Source organism: Pezoporus occidentalis, unplaced genomic scaffold, assembly GCF_034315485.1.
Source record: "Pezoporus occidentalis ecotype Australia unplaced genomic scaffold, CSIRO_AGI_Poc_V1 ctg6, whole genome shotgun sequence".
Classification (NCBI taxonomy): domain Eukaryota; kingdom Metazoa; phylum Chordata; class Aves; order Psittaciformes; family Psittacidae; genus Pezoporus; species Pezoporus occidentalis.
In genome coordinates, this window is record NW_026915943.1 from 645,774 (window position 1) to 665,431 (window position 19,658).

At 49.9% G+C, this 19,658-nt stretch overlaps 2 protein-coding genes across 8 annotated transcripts in view; one reads left to right on the forward strand and one right to left on the reverse strand.

Annotated features, from left to right (window-relative positions):
• SERPINH1 (serpin family H member 1) overlaps positions 1-19,658 on the reverse strand; it is a 90,904-nt gene that overhangs the window by 50,538 nt on the left and 20,708 nt on the right. The gene's annotated exons all lie outside the window — the stretch shown is intronic.
• The window catches only part of GDPD5 (glycerophosphodiester phosphodiesterase domain containing 5), a 163,642-nt gene that overhangs the window by 5,077 nt on the left and 138,907 nt on the right, over positions 1-19,658 (forward strand). Inside the window, exon 1 of one of the 7 annotated variants that reach the window (XM_062639165.1) lies at positions 2,822-3,006. The exons of 3 other annotated variants lie outside the window; for them this stretch is intronic. The gene's annotated coding sequence lies outside the window, so the exon portion shown is untranslated. Of the gene's footprint in view, positions 1-2,821; positions 3,007-19,658 lie in introns of those variants that run through there. 3 more of the 7 variants (XM_062639170.1, XM_062639169.1, XM_062639171.1) reach the window with 3 other exon arrangements.

Consider the following 19,658-nt stretch of genomic DNA (forward strand, 5'->3'; position numbering starts at 1 on the left):
GCTGAGGGACCTGGGGGGTTCAGTGTGGAGAAGAGAAGGCTCAGGGGGGACCTGATGGCTGCCTACAAGTGCCTGAGAGGAGGATGGAGCCAGGAGGGGCTGGGCTCTGCTCCCAAGGAACAAGGGATGGGACAAGAGGAACCGGCCTCAAGCTGCACCAGGGCAGGTTTAGATGGAGCTGAGGTCTGGGAGCTTCCCAGATCACAGTAACTGGAGGTTCTACTGGTGCCTAAACTCTGTCTCTGAGAGGGATGGGGAGGGTTGAGGCTTGTTTACAGGGACTTACCATGGTGGTGAGGTCACTCTTGGGTATTTGGGTGGATTTAGCATGTTTGCTTTTTATTTAAGAGGTAATTAATGCTTTCCTTGGGATTGAAATGCTTCCTGCATGCCTCAGCTGCTGATGTAGGAAGGAGTCATCCAACCCTTTGACCTTTCTTGGAGACAAAAAAGGCCTTTTGGAGAAGAGGTCTATGCACAAACCCAGCCTCTCTTCCTTGCCCCACTACTTCCTTGTAGGAAGAAGCCCCATAAAGAAGTTCCTTGAGGCTGTGATCTCTTATAGGCAGTGGCCTGATACAGCAGTGATTGTTTGCAGGTGGTGTGGGCATTTTGATGTCAATCTACCCACTAATTATCCATGGATCTCGTCAATGAGGCTTTTAAATGGCAGTTAAACCTATTGCAGATGGAAAGGGAGCAAACAGGCAGTGATTGCGGCTTGGGCTGGGTGTCCAGGCAGGAATCCAGCTGAGTGATTCGCTCCATTTCTCTTTATCTCTTTGGGTTATGATTTTTCCATCTGTGGCTATTGCTTGAGCGTAGAGATTCGCACTGTAATAACGGCTAAGCAGGCTTTGTAATCCACGGCTGGTTTTGGAGCCCTGGAATCCATCAAGCCAAGAGGTAAGGTGAGACTTGTGGCTTCTCAAAAGGTCTATTTTTAGCCGTGTTCCTGTTCACATGCAAATGATGTTTATCATGAAGGACTGCTCTGCACTTCATACCCTGAACTTGGGAGCTGTTTTCCGGCTTTCACACAGATGGCAATGTCTCATCTTTCCCTATGCTCCCAAGCTGAGTCCTGCGAGCTCCTGAACCACTTGCAACCACGTGTTGCATTTGATGCTCTCTAAGTATATAGTGGTGGGTGGCTCTTATCTTAGGGGTGGGTTACCCCAATTCTTGAGCATTAGCCTCAAGAGTTGCTGGTGCCTGAGAGCCTGCAAGCTCCTTGTAGTTCTTGTCTCCTGTTTCTGCTCCTGCCTGAAACTTGGAAGCAGAATGGGTGTTAAAGAAGCAGCTAAACTCATTTAGCTCCAAGTTAATCACTGGAACGCAGAGTGCTTGCGGCCCTCATTAAAAGCCTAATTTAAAGCACAAGGTTGAGAGCTGGGCTGGAGATAGTTTCCCTTATCACAAGTGTTTCCTAATCTGTCTCCTTTGCATAAGGATTCTGTGTGTGTGTGGATCTCCAGCCTCTTGCTGTGTGTTAAAGGAATGTGGTGTATCTGTGGGGAAGACAGCTGTATATGTTAAAACGTTAATGTGATGGGAATAGGTGGGCTCTGGTGTCTCTTGTGCTATCAGGAAAGCCCTTTTGCCTTGCAAGGTCGCGCTGCTGCGTGGATGCTTGTTGCTGAAACACAAACTGTGTGGGTTCTCCTTATACAGCTTTGCTTTGCAAAGGGAAACAAAGCTGCTTGTGTGTTTATAGCAACAGAGATGCTGTCCCTGAGAACCCGGGCAGGAGCGATGCTGCTGAAGGCCATTGGGGAAGAAATGTCTTTCCTTGAGTTGGTACCCAGGCGCGTAGCAGCCCTGCAGCGTGCTCTGATTTGAGCTCTGCTCTTGAGCTTGCATGGGGTATGGGAATTAAGACGGGTAGTGAGGAGCTTAAAACTTACCCTGTGGTTTGCTAGGCCTCTAGGGCTGGAAGGGAGGCTCTGGATGCAAGAGGGTCTTGGTGCAAACCATTCCAGAAAGCCCCTCTGGGGAGGGTGGGCATCTCTCCTGCTGTCACAGGAGCAGCGTGAAGGCAGGGACCTGATGCTGTTAGTGTGTTCGACACCTCTAACTTGGAACCTTTAAACCCCAAACTGAGTAGTCCACCCAGAGCACCTTGTTTTAGTGACTGGGGTTTAGCATCCACCGACCCCTTTCTTGTGCTTTGCTTAAGGCAGAAGCATGTAACTGAAGCAGCTGGAAGCTGTGAGCATTGTCTGAAGTGAGATTGCAGAATCAGAGTGGTTTGTGTTGGAAGGGAGCTTAAAGCTCATCCAGTTCTGACCCCTGCCATGGTTAAAGCCATTCTCCTTGTCCCAAGCCCCTCTCCAGCTTTCCTGCAGCCCCTTTAGGCACTGGAGCTGCTCTACGGCCTCCCCTTAAGGAATCTTCTCTCTCCAGTCCTTAAATCCAAGCTTCTTGTGTAACAGTCTGACTGTAGCGTGTGCTGTATCGGACCCATGAGGCATCACTCTGCTCTCTTGGCTTCTCCCCCCAGCTCAGGCAAAACATTGGCTTTTTTCCCTATTTCCATGAACTTTGTATCGTGGCTGCGTGTTCCCTGGAGGGACGTATCGGGCTGACCCACTGAAGGTCTGGAGTCGGCTCCGCTCCTGGCGCAGTTTATGGGCTGGATGTACGGCTGCCCTTGTCTAGGGGCCGTGGAGGGTACGTGGGGTGATGAACAGGGAGCCCCTGAGGTCACAAGCTTGGTCAAATGGGGTCAGAAGATGACGTGCCCACTTGTGTTTGCGCGCCCTCCCTCCGCAGGCATTACGTGCTTCTCCCTATCTCTGCTGATATTTGCAGCCGTGATAAGGGAGGTTCAGAGCACACAAGTGTGCTCTGCTGCAGATAAAACCGACTGTGTGCAAGAGCCGTTCCAGCTGGGAGCTCATCAGCACCATTGAAACCATCAGAAAGCCGGAGAGATAGGGGTGGTTTGGGTCCTTCAGTGCGGAAACATCCAGCAGGGAACGGTGCTGGAAGTGCTGCTGCTCCGTAAGTCCCTCTCAAATGGGCTTTTCATAAAGGAAATGGGCAATTTGGGGCTTGTGAACCGGTCGAGCAAGTGTCTGAAATGCTTCTGTGCTGTATGAGTGTGCGTGTAATGAGCTGGGGATGGTAGCTGGTCTCAGCTTGGCTTGAAATGGAGGGGTCTGCCTTCTTGCATCTCTGCAGGTTGCTCTTGGCTTGGAGAAAGGGTTCTTGGAGCTTCTATGTAGCTATTGAACACCAGGGCAGGGAGGACAGTTCTCATTGATGCTCTTTTAGGGCACTGGCTTTTGGAAGGATGGCAAAACCATGGGTTGAAAGTGGTAAAGGGTGCAGTGGTATAGATCTGGGCCAGGAATCATCTTAATTTGGATGGGTGTGATTCCCAGGAGCTCCCATGTGTTACCTGAATGCACTGAGAGGAATGGGGGGCATGCTCCAGTCTGAGTGTGGGCATGTCTTGTTCCCCTCAAATTGGGGCAGCTGCCTCCATGCTTATGCAGACATCTCCATCCTCTTGGGATCTGCAACACGGAGCCTTCTCCAGAGGATGGATGCCCACAGCTTCTGTCTGAAAGTGTGACCAGGGTTTGTTGTGCTGAACTCCCCAGGAGAGAGATGTGGTGATACCTGCTTCACAGGAGGGTGGTGGGATCAGAAACTGCCTTTCCTTTTGGCATGAGGAAATGAATCTCCATGGAATGGAATCTTCACCCTCTATAAAGCTCCTTCCCCATAAGGGATGCAGTGTGGAGGTTGAAACCAGGCAGCCAACAAGAAGTCAAGGGACCTGGAAAGGGAACCTGTTTCTTTGGCTGCTCCCACTAGGAAGTGGAGCCAGGATGGGAAGGGACATTCCTTGCTTGCTTCCTTGTGGTTATTCATGACTCCTGCCAGAAACATGCAGAAAGTCATGGGAAAAGAGGCTCAAACCTGATGTTCATCTGCTTTGGTCATGGCAGGAAGGTCCTTTGAGGTTGCTGCCTTCTTGCACGAGTGCCCCCTCTGCTGCGAACACAGGACAAATTGGTCCTCATTCTTGCCATGTGTATTAGGCCAAGTGATGGCCTGGCAGGTGATGGAGGAGGAAGGAGCTGGGACTTGGCGAGAGGGATGCTCGTATAGCATGATATATAGCAGAAACATGTCCACCCTCTGCAAAGCCATGCTCGAGGGTTTAGCCTGGTTGAACCAGGGTTGGCACGAGGAACATCAGCCCTGGTTGTGCTGCAGATAGGCTGAGCCGTTGAAAGAGATGGCTTTGGACAGGAGTGGGAGCAAACACCCATTGCTGTTACGTGCTGCTGTACACAAGGTCACTGTGACCGTCTGGCTCCCAAACTGGGCAGTTGGGCTCACTCTTTGAGCAAACAATTGCTGCTGCTCAGCCGTGTAATCAGCTAATAGGATTAAACACAGCATCCAGTGCTCCGAGCTTGGCTTTGTGATAGCAACCTCATCCAAAGAAGCCAGAGCTAAAGTAAGTGGAAATGGGACTTCCTGGGGTTATCCAATTGCAGTACTTCATGTAGCAAAGCCATCTGGCTCCTACCAGAGTTGATACCCTAATCAGTGTACCTGAATTCACTCAATGTTGTGAAGCTGGGGAGAAGGAGCATCTCTTGGTACTGATTATGGCTCAAACACGTTGTGCTTGAGGCAGTGTCTCCTGTGAAGCTTCTCTTGGTTAAATACTGGAGGTGGGAAACACAGACCAGCCTTTTGCACTGAGAGAATGTGATTGCAGTGATTTCAAACCCTCTTTTTACCTCGAGAGCTGTTATCGGGATCCCTGACCCATTTCATACTACTTATAAGAAGTTCTCTGCTTCAAGTTGCAAGTGAAATACAACCATGGTGGGGCCTGGGGTTAGATCTGGGAGGAATGAAAACGAAGCGAGTGCTAGTAGGAGGAGGCAGCAAGAACAGCTTAAATCCTGTTCCACGTGTGCCATCCCCCCTTTAACCCTTCAGTCCCTGGCATCAGCTCTGGACCTCGTGCTCGTTTAATTGCTGATGTGGGGTTGTTTTTCCAACCCTTTGTTAGGCACCAGATGATGGTTTATGAAGGCAAGAGGGACATCTGGGAGAGAGGAAAACTGCTCCAAGTGCTTGGTCAAGCTCAATGTTGTGTCCTCCGTGTACATGTCCCAGCCACTGCTGCCTTCTGGCTGCTTTTGCCTGGCCACCTAAATCTTACTGGTAGGGGTAAGCCAAGGGGAATGGCTTGAACCTGCCCGAGGGGAGACTGAGCTGAGCTCTTAGGCAGAAGCTCTTCCCTGGGAGGGTGCTGAGGCGCTGGCACAGGGTGCCCAGAGAAGCTGTGGCTGCCCCATCCCTGGCAGTGTTCAAGGCCAGGTTGGACACAGGGGCTTGGAGCAAGCTGCTCCAGTGGAAGGGGTCCCTGCCTGTGGCAGGGGTTGGAGCTGGATGATCCTAAGGCCCCTTCAACCCAAACCATTCCATGATTACTGCTCTGTTTCAGCATTGCCTGAAGCTGATGAGATGTTCTGCAGCCAAACTGGCATTTTTTACTGACAGACCCCCTAGTTTTGGCCCCCCTAGTTTTGGCCCCCCTAGTTTTGGCCCCCTAGTTTTGGCCCCCTAGTTTTGGGCCCCATAGTTTGGGCCCCATAGTTTGGGCCCCATAGTTTGGGCCCCATAGTTTGGACCCCATAGTTTGTTTGGGCCAGGAAGGTATGAAACAAACATTGCCTAAACCACTTGTGGCTGCCAGCTCTCCTGAGCCAGCTCTTGGACAGGGGTGTGAATAAAACCCTGTTGTGTCTCATGCACCATCAGGTTTAATGCTTGTTACATGGCAGAGCTGTGGAGAGAAATCATTGGGCCGAGGCAATGTAGCTGGTATTAAAAGAATAAATACAGCTGCAGGTGGCTGAGCTTGGAGGTAAATCAGGCTGTGGCTGCTTGAGTGGGTCTGCAGGGATTGCTGAGGTGTTTGGGTTCCCCAGGGGCTCATTGTTACTTGGGATGTTTGGGAATTTGGTCCCACTGCTGATCCCTGAGAACACCACTTATGACTGGCCACCAACTGCTTTCCATTAACCCATGCTGACTGGGCCTGGGGTGCTTATATAGTACTTGGAATCATAGAACAGTTGGGGTTGGAAAGGACCTCAAGATCATCCAGTTCCAACCCGCCTGCCATGGGCAGGGACACCTCACACTAAACCATGGCACCCTGTCCAACCTGGCCTTGAACACTGCCAGGGATGGAGCATTCACAACCTCCCTGGGCAACCCATTCCAGTGCCTCAGCACCCTCACAGGAAAGAACTTCTTCCTTATATCCAATCTAAACTTCCCCTGTTTCAGTTTGAACCCATCACCCCTTGTCCTGTCACTACAGTCCCTAATGAAGAGTCCCTCCCCAGCATCCTTGTAGCCCCCTTCACACACTGGAAGCTGCTCTGAGGTCTCCACGCAGCTTCTCTTCTCCAGGCTCAACAGCCCCAATGTTCTCAGCCTGGCTCCATACAGGAGCTGCTGCAGCCCCTGATCATCCTCGTGGCCTCCTCTGGACTTGTTCCAAGAGCTCCATGTCCTTCTTATGTTGAGGACCCCAGCACTGCACACAGTGCTGCAAGTGGATGCTTATGAGAGCAGAGCAGAGGGGCAGGATCACCTCCTTCAGCCATCACTAAGCTGTAGACAATCAAAGCACTCTCTAACACACAGGGGTACCCCACCACCTCTCTTTCCTTGCCTGTCCCTTCTGATGGGTTCATAGCCATCCACAGCTGCATTTCAGTAAGCTCAACTTTTCCAGTGCCTGCTCTATTGGGTGGGAATCTAACTCCAATGACAAGTTCCCGGTCCTTTTAGCAGGTCAACTGATGGGAAGGCAACAGCCCCTCCTGCAGAGCAGAGCTGCAGCTCACTGTTGGCAGCCCTTCAGATGTGGGTGCCTTTCTGGTTGCAGACACATGGCACTCAACCACAGAGCATCCTCTTTGTTGGGGTGAGATGTCTAAAGCAAGTATCTGTACCACTGAGCTTGTGATGAAACTGAGATTTAAAGCCTTGTCTTGCAATCCCTGTCCCCAAATACACTCTGCAGGTATGCTTTCTTCTTCCATTAAGCACAAATGTTCTCCAAGAGCTGACATGGAGAGCTTGGAGGGTGGTTGAAAGACCCTATAGAAGGATCTGGGTGGCCTTTGTGGGGATGGAGGCGACTTGATGGAGGTTCATCTTTGGTGATGGGCTGGAATGGGTAGGCGGCAGTGCTTGCAATGGAGGTGGTGAGGCATGCCTGGGAGGTGGGAAGTGCTGTAGGCTGAGATCATAGAATCAACTAGTGGGAAAAGGCCTTTATGATCATCGAACCCAACCATTACAGTGAGAGAGGGACTGGGAAATGCTGTGTAGGAACTTTCGCCTGGCTCCATCATTTTAGTGCATAGTTTTTGTTCCACTGTGATGGTAACCTCGGTGTAATGTCACTGTTTCACACGAGCAGCTGTACAGTTCTGATAGAAAGAATGGAATATGTGGGACGGGACAAGAAAAGGGAATCTGCAATGGGTTTTTTTTTCTCCTTCTCTTTTCCTTTCTAATGGTTTTTCTCCAGTGCAACAGCCAAATAATGAGTACTTGATTGGTGATTCACAGCCACCCCAGTGATGGATGGTAACTGGATACCATAAATACCTTCAGCTTTGGACAGAACCTGCCCAAAATAGCTGGGAGCTCTGAGGGTGCTCCTACTTGGCAAAGGGCTCTGCTCACTTTATCCCGATCGTGGCAGTGGGATGAGGTCACAGAGCATCTTTGGAGTCAGTAGGGTGCAAAGGTGGTAACGGGAAAACCTTGCTGCTGCTGCCACAGTGACACAGGGACTGTTTCATCTCCTCGTGGGATGCTCATGGTTTGAGGCTGCAACCCATTACCCCAAGCTTTGCATTCCAAGTGCTTTTTGGTACGCAGGGATTGGACTGGGAATGTAACAGAGGTCTTCAACCCCAGCAGCTCCTTTCAAAAGCAGCTTGTGATGATTTCGAGGCATCTATCCCAGTAACATCAGCTGGGGCGGGAGTAAGTTCCCAGTCGTATGGGTCTGATTACAGGACGTGAGCTATCTTTAGCTGCTTTTCCCCTTGAGAAGCATTTGCACATGGTGCAGAAGTGTCTGGCAGCTGAACCTGTCTCGGTTTCACCCCCACCAGCCTGGCGTAAAGAGACTCTGTGGGTTGCTCCGTGAATAATACGGAAGGAGGGCAGCAGGGAATGTGTTGGCTCCTTGTGTGCGATATGGAAATGGCACTTTCCCATGTGGAGGTGGGAATCCGTGGGGGATGTCACTGCATGGGCGGATCTTAAGGTTGATGCTAAACTGTAAAGCATCGTGTTCATGGTGCTTATTCACACACGTTCCCGGCGGAGGTGGGAGCAGCCCGGGGGTTGCTGTGAATGGTATGACTTGGTTTCTCCCAGTGCTGCTGGCAGAAGAGTGGTTTTCAGACTAAACACGGGTCGTTTTAGGACAGCTCCTGAGCTGTGATGGGGTAAAACACAGGACAAAGGGAGAACGGGTTCAATCAGGAGAGAGTTTGAGGCAGTTCTGTGCCCTCACCTTGACCCATTGCTACTGACCTGAAGGGGCTGCGAACCTGGTGAGTAACCCCATAGCATAACACACAGTGTTGTAAAATACAATGTGATGCTGATGGGTAGGATGAGAATGGGAGGTGAGGGGCTGCTGAGGGAATATTCAAAGTCCTCAAAGTACTTGGTCCCTCTGGAGCAAAAGGGGTGGAGAAAGTAAATCTTCTCTAAGATGCTATTTTCCAAGGGTCTCCTTGTTCAGGGATGGATGTGCTGGCACACGGGACGTTAGTGGGATTTCTCTGCTGTGAGATATGGGGAACTTTGTTACTCAGACTTGTGGTTTTCTGGCAATAGAAGAGCTTGCATTGCTGATACCTCAGCCCTTTTATGGGAAAGGCGAGGGGTGATGGGCACAAGTTACTGCTGGGGAGATTCCCAAGGGACACAAGGGGGAAATGTTTCCTATTAACAATAACCAGGCACTGGAATAATCTCCCCATGGAAGTGGTGACTCCCCTTCATTGGACTCTGTTTAGATTGGGCTGGACAGGGTGCTGGGACATCCAGTCTGGGTCATGCTTTGCATGGAAAGGTTGGAGCAGATGATGTTTGAGGTCTATTCCGACCTGGGTTTCCATGATTCTGTCCCTGTATCCTGGGTCTGATGCTGCACAGCTCACAGGCTAAAGCCAGTTGATGGGACAGTGGTTACCTAAATGGGGTGGCTGCTGAAAACATGGTTACAAATGTCACTGGTTATTCTGGCTTGGAAGAATCAAGTGTCCAACACAACTTCCCATGCAGTGTTTGCCTGGTTGAGTGGGGCTGAGGAAGATGCTGGTGACCATTCCAGTCTTAGTGGCACTGTTCCTGCCCATTGGCTGTAATGGGAGCAGCATCAAACTGCATCCAAGCTGTCACTCAGCACAATCACTCTGCAGTCAGTCACTGGCCTCCTGGTGCTACTTTTGGCAGTGGGGTAACTTGGCTCCACAGCCTTTATTCAGCACGAGCAGATTTGTCACCCAGGAGCTTAATCACTCGTAATTACAGTGTTGAATATCACATTTCTGATTTCCTGCAGGCCTGCTTGCTTCATGTTTGGCTTTCCATCCTCCTCCAGCTCACTAATGCAGCCTCTCTTCCTTAAGACTACTGATAGTGCTCTAGTCTTTCTAATAGCACTTCTTTTTGGGTGAAAGGATCAATGCTGCTGTGGCTTTTGTTCTCCCACCCTGGATGTTAGTTGTAGATGGTTGAATTTCCCTCTTTATTCCAGATGTTTGACTCTTACTTAGTGATGAGACCCTTAGTGACACGGGTTAGTGACGGACCTGGCAGTCCTGGGGTAATGGTTGGACTTAATGATCTTAAAGGTCTTTTCCAACCTGATTGCTTCTATGGTGCTGTGGATCACATTGGACTTGCTGCATGGGTCTGAGCACCTAAATAGCACAAGGATATTGCCTTGCACCCAGCTCAGAATAACCCTGAGCAAATCCAGGCATTGACTTTGGCACCACTCGCCTCCCTGCTCGTGGTGTGGGAGAGCTGTGCTGCGAAGGCAGAGCAGCAGAGTCACAGGTACTGAGCAGAGCGACCTCAGAGGAGTCTTTATCCGAGTGCAAACAGATGGAGTTTGACTTAGTTTTAATGATGAGACTGGAATAACTCGGTTCCACAGCAGAGGAAGTGGAAATGTCCAGCGCTGCCATGAGCAGGAATTGAGCTCGGAGGAGAGCCATGCCTGGCACGTACCTTGACTACTTCCACACTTGAGATGCTTGGCCATGAGAAAGCTGCACATGTCATGCACTGCCTAGGCATCCATTGGGGAATGTGCTAAGCAGGGCATTATAAAGCATCTTAATGAATGTCTGCCTGGTGACAGATCCCATAGCTGAAGGCTTCCCTTGGAGAAGGGATGTCGCAGCTAGGGTATGAGTGAGGATCTAAAGGATAAGAGCCTTAAGAGGTCCCCTCTTCCCATGTCACTTGCTCGCTATTCATGCACAGCACTTGGCCAGTTGTCTCTTTGGGATTGGGTTTATTTCATGGGGTCTCTTTGTCCTTTCAATTCCTGCAGAGTTTGGGCATTCTGCTCACTGTGTATTTTGGACAGGGGGGTTCTGGAGTGCTCACACAGTCACTACTGGCTCTATTTAGCCCCTTTGTACCACTTCCCCCCATAATTTCCAGTCTCTCCCCTTCTTTTCTGTGCTTGATGAATGAAGTTTGTTTTGCAGAAGGGTCAGAGCTTGGCTCTTCAGAGCACCATTGCATCCAGGGCATCCAGCAGTCACTTGGACTCCAGTGGTCTTCAGAGGTCTCAGCTTTATGCCTGGGTGAAGGATCACAGTGCTTTGGGTCATGGTTAGTGGCAATCCATCCATTTGATTGTACTGTGGCCAGAAAGCTGCCTGTTGCTATTTAATCACAAAACACCAGGTTGGAAAGGACCTTGAGGATCATCTGTTCCAACCTCTCCAGGCACAGCATGACCTAGACTGGATGCTCAGCACCCTGTGCAGCCCAGTCTCAACAGTGTCCAACGCTGGGGAGTCACCACTTCCCTGGGGACATAATTCCAGTGCCTGGTTATTCTTATTGGGAAACATTTTCCTCTTGTGTCCAGTGGCAATCTCCCCAGGAGTAACTTGTGCCCATCACCCCTTGGCTTTCCCATGGGACTCCTCATCCAAAGGGAGTCTCCATCGTCTTCGTAGTCACCATCCCTGGCAGTGCTCAAGGCCAGGTTGGACACAGGGGCTTGGAGCAAGCTGCTCCAGTGGAAGGTGTCCCTGCCCGTGGCAGGGGTTGGAACTGGATGGGCTTTAAGCTTCTTTCCAACACAAACCCTTCTGTGATTCTATGAAATAAAGGCATGACTTGAAGATTGCTACCACATGTGCCTGGATCTTAATAGCCCCTTAATATGTTGCAACTATTAACTAGTATTAAACCCAGGTCTCCTGCATCAGCAAGTGTGGGCCTCTCCCAAGCAATAATTAATGTTTAACCCCAGTAATCCTGCTAATGTTTGCCTTTTGCCTTAGAGGAAGGAAATGTGATCCTAATCTCTAGATCAAATGGCATCTGTGCTTCCACTGACTGAAGTAAAACTGTAATGTGCTTAATGAAGCCTAGGAAGATGTTTGTGATAATGGGCAGAAAAGGTCTGCCTTTATAGAACTTTTGCCTCCCAAAGTTGTTGTAAGAGTTCCTGTTATGCTTTATAATTGTTTTGTCATCCTTTGAGCTTTCAGAAGAGAAAATACCCTTGGAAAGCAGATGTCAGGGTTCAATTCATAGAATAATAGAATGGTTTGGGTTGGAAAGGACCTTAAGATCATCCAGTTCCAACCCCCTGCCATGGGCAGGGACACCTCACACTAAACCATGGCACCCAAGGCTCTGTCCAACCTGGCCTTGAACACTGCCAGGGATGGAGCATTCACAACCTCCCTGGGCAACCCATTCCAGTGCCTCAGCACCCTAACAGGAAATAATTTCCTCCTTTGATCCAATCTAAACTTCCCCTGTTTCAGTTTGAACCCATCACCCCTTGTCCTATCACTCCAGTCCCTGATGAAGAGTCCCTCCCCAGCATCCCTGCAGCCCCCTTCACACACTGGAAGCTGCTCTGAGGTCTCCACGCAGCTTCTCTTCTCCAGGCTCAACAGCCCCAGTGTTCTCAGCCTGGCTCCATAAAGGAGCTTCTTCCCTTAGCGTTTGGGTTCAAAGTGTTCCCTTCATACCAGTCTCTGGCTCTGTGGGAGACGGCAATGAAAAACTGCAGGTCAAAGAAGCGGAGAGTATTTTGTCTTTCATTTTCAAACCTCGGTTGTCAGCCTCTATAACCCCAGACCTGGGCAGTGTTTGCTTGCATGGGAAGCTGGTTGCTATAACGGGATCCTTAAATACCTCTAGGAATCACCCTGGTCACACAACTCTAACTTGGAGCAGTGGCTGTTGGAGAGCAGCTTCTGGGGCAGCTCTGTTGCTCCTGGGTTTGGGTTATGTGTGTGTGCTGCAGGAATAGCTTTTAAATGCAAGTGTCTGTTGGTAACTTGGGTGGAGGTAACTGGATGCTGGAGAGGGACTTTTCATTGGGGACTGTAGTGATGGGACAAGGGGTGATGGGTTCAAACTGAAACGGGAGGTTTAGGTTGGATATAAAGAGTTCTTTACTCTGAGGGTGCTGAGGCGCTGGCACAGGGTGCCCAGAGAAGCTGTGGCTGCCCCATCCCTGGCAGGTTTTAAAACCTTGAGTTTTTTTCCAACCTTGTTGATTGTGATTTGCACTGGCAAGATACGGGGTGAAACGAGGGGTTACCTAGGTGAAGAAGGTGGTAACGTGGCTGATACCTGGCTGCAGGACCCCAAAGACCAAAGGGAATATGATTGTTTCCTAGCAGGCTTTTGCACTCCCAGTTTTGGGCTGAAGTCTTGGAGAGCTACAGAAAAGAAGAGGAAGGATTTTTATCTTCATTTAGAGATAAGGTGATTTAGGTTCAGTTACAGAACATCTTTGCATTGGTAGTGGTGTGCTGGGTCACGGCTGTGGGGCCTCAGCAACACTCCAGGTTTTGAGAGCCACTTGGACAAGCCTTATGCATGACTGACAAATTAATCCCCTACACAGAGGTGGGTGACATCTCCATGGTCTCCCCAGCACGGTGCTTCAGATGCATCCCTCTCCTTGATGCTGCCAGGACAGCTTAGATAAGTCCACCCATCTGGTGACTGCTGGCACCTTCTGCAGGGGAGATGGAGTCAGATGATCCTTAACATCCAACCTAAAGCATTCTGTGACATCTCGTGTCCAGAGTGCCTATAGGAACCTGTGAGAAGATATCATTGAGGAAGGACCTCTTATTGCTTCTGTAGCATTGAAACGCACGGGGATATTTGTAGGGAAAAGCTTAAAGATAATGGGGCATGTGAATGGTAACAGCTTCCTTTGGGAAGAGGTGTAAAGATGTAATGTGTCTAGCACTAAAATAGGGGATGGAGAAGGGTGCTTTGAGGCTTTTGCACCATTTGAGATCATTTAAAGTCCAAGCACACAAGTGCTTTGCCTCTGCCAGCCACCATGGGCTTTAACCATCAGTTAAAGGTTGCCCTGAACTGTGATTTGAGAGGGATTAGGAATGATCCAGCCTTGTGAAGCTGTGCATTCCTGGTTGGTGGGGCAGGACAGGGCAGAGAGCTGAGATCCAACAGTGGGTTATTACACTGTTAGTAGAATCATAGAATAGTTTGGGTTGGAAGGGACCTTCAAAGCTCATCCAGTTCCAACCCCCTGCAATGAGCAGGGACACTGTCAACTAAATCGGGTTGCCCAGAGCCATATGAATGTCTCTAGAGATGGAGCATCCACCACCTTTCTGGGCAACCAGTGCCAGTGTCTTACTGGTAGTAAAAGGCAGGGTTGCTTAGGTGGGATTAGCACTAAATGCTGTGCACAGAAGGCTGCTTTGAGGTTTCAGATGCTTTGAACTTACATTTGAAGGAGAAGGTGTGGTAATGTCTTTGCTGAGTGTCAGTAAGAAAAGGAGCCCCAAACGTTACGGTTATGGCGTGGTTGTTATGTGCTAATAGGATTTAATTTCTGCAAAGCTTTTGATGCGAGGGGAAGAAAAAGTACCTCAAAGGGCCCACAGGTATTTTGGGAAAGGCTTAAGTGGAATGAAATTCAGTTGTGATTATGTTACAGCAGGGAGTTAACTGAGCTGGAGCAATGAGCTTTACCATTGCTAAATGGGATGTGCACAGCCCTGTTTCTCCTGCCGGTGTAGATATCCTTGGGGTCTTCCATGCTGGGAAGAGGGAGATCTCAATGAAATGGGGAATCATGCAATCATAGGATAGTTAGGGTCGGAAAGGATCTTCAAATCATCTAGTTCCAGCCCCATGGAATGGCAAGGAGTGCATTGGGTGTGCAGGTTTCCCCACTACAGCTCCTGAAAAGCTTGTGGGTATCCTGCTACCCCACATTGGGTTTGGATTCATGACCCAGCAATGAGCTGCTGCGTTTTGCTCCTGTTCCCTCACACCACCAGGGCTCTTGGGAGCTATTGAGCAATGGAGAAAAAGCATGACCCCGTTGTCCTGCGGCCTGTTTTGCTACGGGAGGTGGAATAAAGAGCCAGGTTCAAATTGGAGGGGAAGGGGAGCGGGGAAGGTTTCCTTCCTGGGGAAAAGGGCTGGGAATACAGCTTGGGAAAAATCAAACAAAGCGGCTTCTCTTCCCTCCTGGCTCAGAGCCGGGGGGGGAGTGATGTCAAGGTGGAGCTGAGCCTTCCCAAAGCCTGTGTTGTGGGGCTTTTCCTCCTTTATTTGAGGGTTGGGGGATTAATGTGTGTGCTTTTCTGTTCAATCTCTCAAACAATGCTGCTTCCTCTTCCTTGGAGCAATTGTTCCCTGTGCGCCTGACTTCCTTCCTTCCCCTTCCTCTCCATCGTGGGAAGCGCTCTCCTGATGATGTATGGGCTCAGCTTTCAGCTTTAGTCTCTGGTTTACTTTCCTTTGTCCTGCTCAGTTCCCTCTTTATCATTGTATAATTGCTGTCTGGATCCTCATCGCAGGGTCCACAAAAACAGATGCAGGAGTGAATGCTCCATCCCTGGCAGTGCTTAAGGCCAGGCTGGACAGTCTTGGGCAACGTGGTCAAGTGTGAAGCATCCCTGCCCATAGCAAACCTCTACTTCTGAAGTATATCGATTCCATAAACCATCTGCTGTAGCAAAACCTAGTGGAATTGCCTTGAATACTGTTGATAAGAAAGATATGGAGCTGTTGGAGCGAGTCTAGAGGAGGCCATAGAGATGCTGCGAGGGCTGGAGCAGCTCTGCTCTGGAGCCAGGCTGAGAGAGCTGGGCTGGGGCAGCCTGGAGAAGAGAAGGCTCCTGAAGGGGAGACCTGAGAGCAGCTCCAGTGCCTAAAGGGGCTGCAGGAAACCCAGAGAGGGGCTTGGGACAAGGGCCTTTAGGGGCAGGCCAAGGGGAATGGCTTGAACCTGCCCGAGGGGAGACTGAGCTGAGCTCTTAGGCAGAAGCTCTTCCCTGTGAGGGTGCTGAGGCGCTGGCACAGGGTGCCCAGAGAAGCTGTGGCTGCCCCATCCCTGGCAGTGTTCAAGGCCAGGTTGGACACAGGGGCTTGGAGCAAGCTTGGTCCAGTTGACGATGTCCCTGCTTATCACCAGGGTGATTTGACCAGATGAGCTTTAGAGGTCCTTTCAACCCAAGCCATTATTTAATAGAATCACAGAATGGTTTGGGTTGGAAAAGCCCTTAAGGCCATCAGTGAATACTGCATTTGTTTCCCAAGGAAAAGCTGCCATCAATCGGGCCTTGACAGAGCGGCATGAGAAGATGCTGATCTGTTCACCAAGACTTCACTGCGGGTGCATTGATTGACTTGAACCTGAGCAATTCAGTGCCATAGGCAGACATAATAAACCCTTGGCTATTACAGGCTGAAGGATGCAAATAACCCCCTGATTATGCAGTTACTTTGCTATGACCTAATTCTTTTTCCAAATATCCCCTGAACTCCATGACACAGCAGATAAGGACTTCCAGGTCCTTTCAGCATTTATCAGAAGAGCGTCCTGCAGGGAGCTGCTGTGATTTTTTAGTGGGAAGGAAGAGGAAAGGTGGCTGGTGTGACTGCTTCATGATAGGCTTTGGTTTGCTCGGCTCATGGGGTGAGCTAGGAAAGGCAAACTGGTGGGGTTTGCCCTCTCCTGCCAGGTGGAAATCACATGGGCTCATTAAGCAACAGCAGTCCTTGATAATGCGTTTGGAGGGATTATATCGTGTTTCAGCAGAGCATCCAGGACGCATTCATCCGGGTGGTAAGGCCAACACCCACTGTAAACAGGGTTTTCAACAGTCTGAGCCTGTGTGAAGTGCTCTAATGGGAGGCTGCAAATAAGCAAGAAGCTCTGAGGAGCCCTGGTGGGTGTTTAATGGCAGTGATAAAATACCTTGTATGTTCCTTAGGTTAGATATAAGGAAGCTCCTCCCTGTGAGGGTGCTGAGGAGCTGGCACAGGGTGCCCAGAGGAGCTGTGGCTGCCCCATCCCTGGCAGTGTTCAAGGCCAGGTTGGACACAGGGGCTTGGGGTGTGAGGTGTCCATGGCATGGGTTGGAACTGGGTAAGCTTTAAGGTCCCTTCCATCACAAACCATTCTGTGGGGTACTTTTATGGAGAGAGGTGAACCTAAATCCTTTCAGTTGCAGCTTGTATGCAATGGAATGATGTATTTGTGCGTTAAAGACTTCGGGATGGTGTTGATCTGTCTTTTTGCATGCACGTTTTGGAGCTCGATGTTGACCTCGTGCAATTGATGGCTTGCTTTGTGTTCTCATTCATCAGTTTGCAGAGCAGGAGCAAAACGCTGCAGCTGCAAGGCCCGTTTGGTGCAAAAACCACCACTTCTAGTAAATGAGAGCCTTGGGGTTGGAATTCATAAGGAAGAAGCAAGTGGAAAGTGAGAGCACATCTTTACTTCCCTGCTGAAAATCACTAGTGCAGGGGAGGAGAGGGTGTTGTCTCCCTGGAGTGCAAAGCTGATGAGCATCTGAAAGCCTTCCCCTTGGCAGAGCTGGAGATGAAGTTATCTGGTGGGGTGGGTGAGTATTCCACTGCAGGTGGTTTAGTCCAGCCCTGCTGCAGCAACTCGTCATCATGGGACTGGTTAGTGCCATAGCTATGGTTTTGGAGAAGGGTTTCTCTTGGAAACCTCAGATTTATGCGTTGATTTGAACTGGGGGTTTCTGCGGTGGAGGTTTGCACTGCTGGATGCTCTATGGGAATGTGGTCCTCTAAGGAAAATACCTCATGCACTAATGTGGAGGATGAGGCCAGTTCTTCTGGAAGTTGTTAGGATCTGGCTTGGATCCTACAGCAGATCTCAATGTTATAACACGTGGTGAGGACTGTGATAGAGCTGTAACAAATAATCAGCCACATCTGTGAACTTAATCACCAGCTCCTGCTTCCAGTACAGTCCAGAGGGTGAGTCTGGGATGCAGTTACCACTGCAAAGCTCTTACTTTGACAAGGAATGTGCAATTCCTGTTTTCTGCCTTCAGTGGCATTACTAATGGCTTGGTTGAATTGTTTCTAGATCGCTTTGGTCTCATGGATGCCCTGCCAAAGCCAATGCAGCTAATGAAAAGTGGGGAGCAGTGGGGTGACTACTAATGAAGAGCCATCAAAACCCAACCGTGGCAGAGCAGTGGTGTGGTGTATGTACATTTAACTCTGTATTTGTGGAGTCATCAGTTCTAGTATTTCTAAAGGAATTTTGGGGTTTGATTTAAAATGGTTCTCTTTAACCTCCTTTCTTCACACATGAAAAGGCTGGGGGGGGGAATTGAAATGCCAAGGCACTAACCAAGGCATTGGGCAGTCCAGGTAAGGTGGAACCTCACCTAAACATGATTAATATCTTTAGAGAAGCAGATAAAAGCTTATAGGGGTGTAAAATGTTGCCTGGCCCTAATGTGACTTTCTACATGAGTAGAGGACAAGAGACTGGACTTGCCCAGGCCATAAAGATGAGTGTAAAGACTCCTGAATGAACTGTAGTAGTTTCCCATCCCTGATCATGTTCTTTCTCATGCCCCAGGTTGTGGCCAAGCTCACTCCCAAGCACCCTGGATTTTGGGAATGGTGAGGAGATTTTGCTTGTGGGAGATATCAATGGATGGATGCTGCATGGGGCAGGCTGTAGGGAGGCGAGAGCATCTCTAAGTCTTTCTGGGCCCATGGGAGTGGAAATTACATCCCAACACGTGTTTTGCCCCCAAAATATTGGGTTAAATTTATGTTGTAGAAGTCCTACAGACTAAATCCAACGCTTGCTCTGGCCAAGGTGTTTCTTACTGTCTTATTTCTCCTTTGGCTGCTTGCCTAGCTGGCCAAGGGTACCATGAGGTGCAGATGACCTCCCTCCTACATGCATAGGAATTGAGGTTGTTGTGTCGTAAAGAATTCGAACCAATGCAGATTCTCCCTCTGACTTCTCCTGTGAGCTGTTAATGAGGCATCTGGTTTTGTTCCTATTTATTTAAAGAATAAAGGGGAAAGAAAGACCTTTTTGTGCCCTTCTCAAAGCACGTGGGGATTAGGAATTGCAAGTAATCCTCTGAGACGATTATTGACTGGGAATTGCTTGGAAATGATGCTCTCTGCTGACTTGACAGATAGGCCCCTGAAACAGTGCAGCCTAAGCTGTACCTAAGGATCTGTCCTTGCCATGTCACAGTCACTGCGAGGCTTTACCTGAATCTGCAGTGGTCGAAAGCCAGATGTATTTTTAGACAGTATTTAAATAGGCATTGTCAGAGCTGTTTAGTGCTGTCTCATGGGGACAGGAGTGGTTGCACAGAGGACTTTGCTGTTGTACTGAGAGCTCATTTGGGCAGTGTGGGAAGCACAGAGGGGATGCTGATGCGATGGGAACTGGGACTGTGGTGGCGGCAGCACCTAAAATGCTAGTCTTGATGGTGCTGAGCAAAGATGTTGGGTTGTTCTTTGGTTCCTTATCACTGCTTTTAATTAAATACAGAGCATGGAGCTGTTGGAGTGGGGCCAGAGGGGGCCACGGAGCTGCTGCGAGGGCTGGAGCAGCTCTGCTCTGGAGCCAGGCTGAGAGAGCTGGGCTGGGTGAGCCTGGAGAAGAGAAGGCTCCTGAAGGGGAGACCTGAGAGCAGCTCCAGTGCCTGAAGGGGCTGCAGGAAAGCTGGAGAGGGGCTTGGGACAAGGGCCTGTAGGGCCAGGCCAAGGGGAATGGCTTGAACCTGCCCGAGGGGAGACTGAGCTGAGCTCTTAGGCAGAAGCTCTTCCCTGGGAGGGTGCTGAGGCGCTGGCACAGGGTGCCCAGAGAAGCTGTGGCTGCCCCATCCCTGGCAGTGTTCAAGGGCAGGTTGGACACAGGGGCTTGGAGCAAGCTGCTCCAGTGGAAGGGGTCCCTGCCCGTGGCAGGGGTTGGAGCTGGATCAGCTTTAAGGTCCCTTCCAACCCAAACCAGGCTGGGATTCTGTGATTCTATGAAATGCATAGTGAGGATC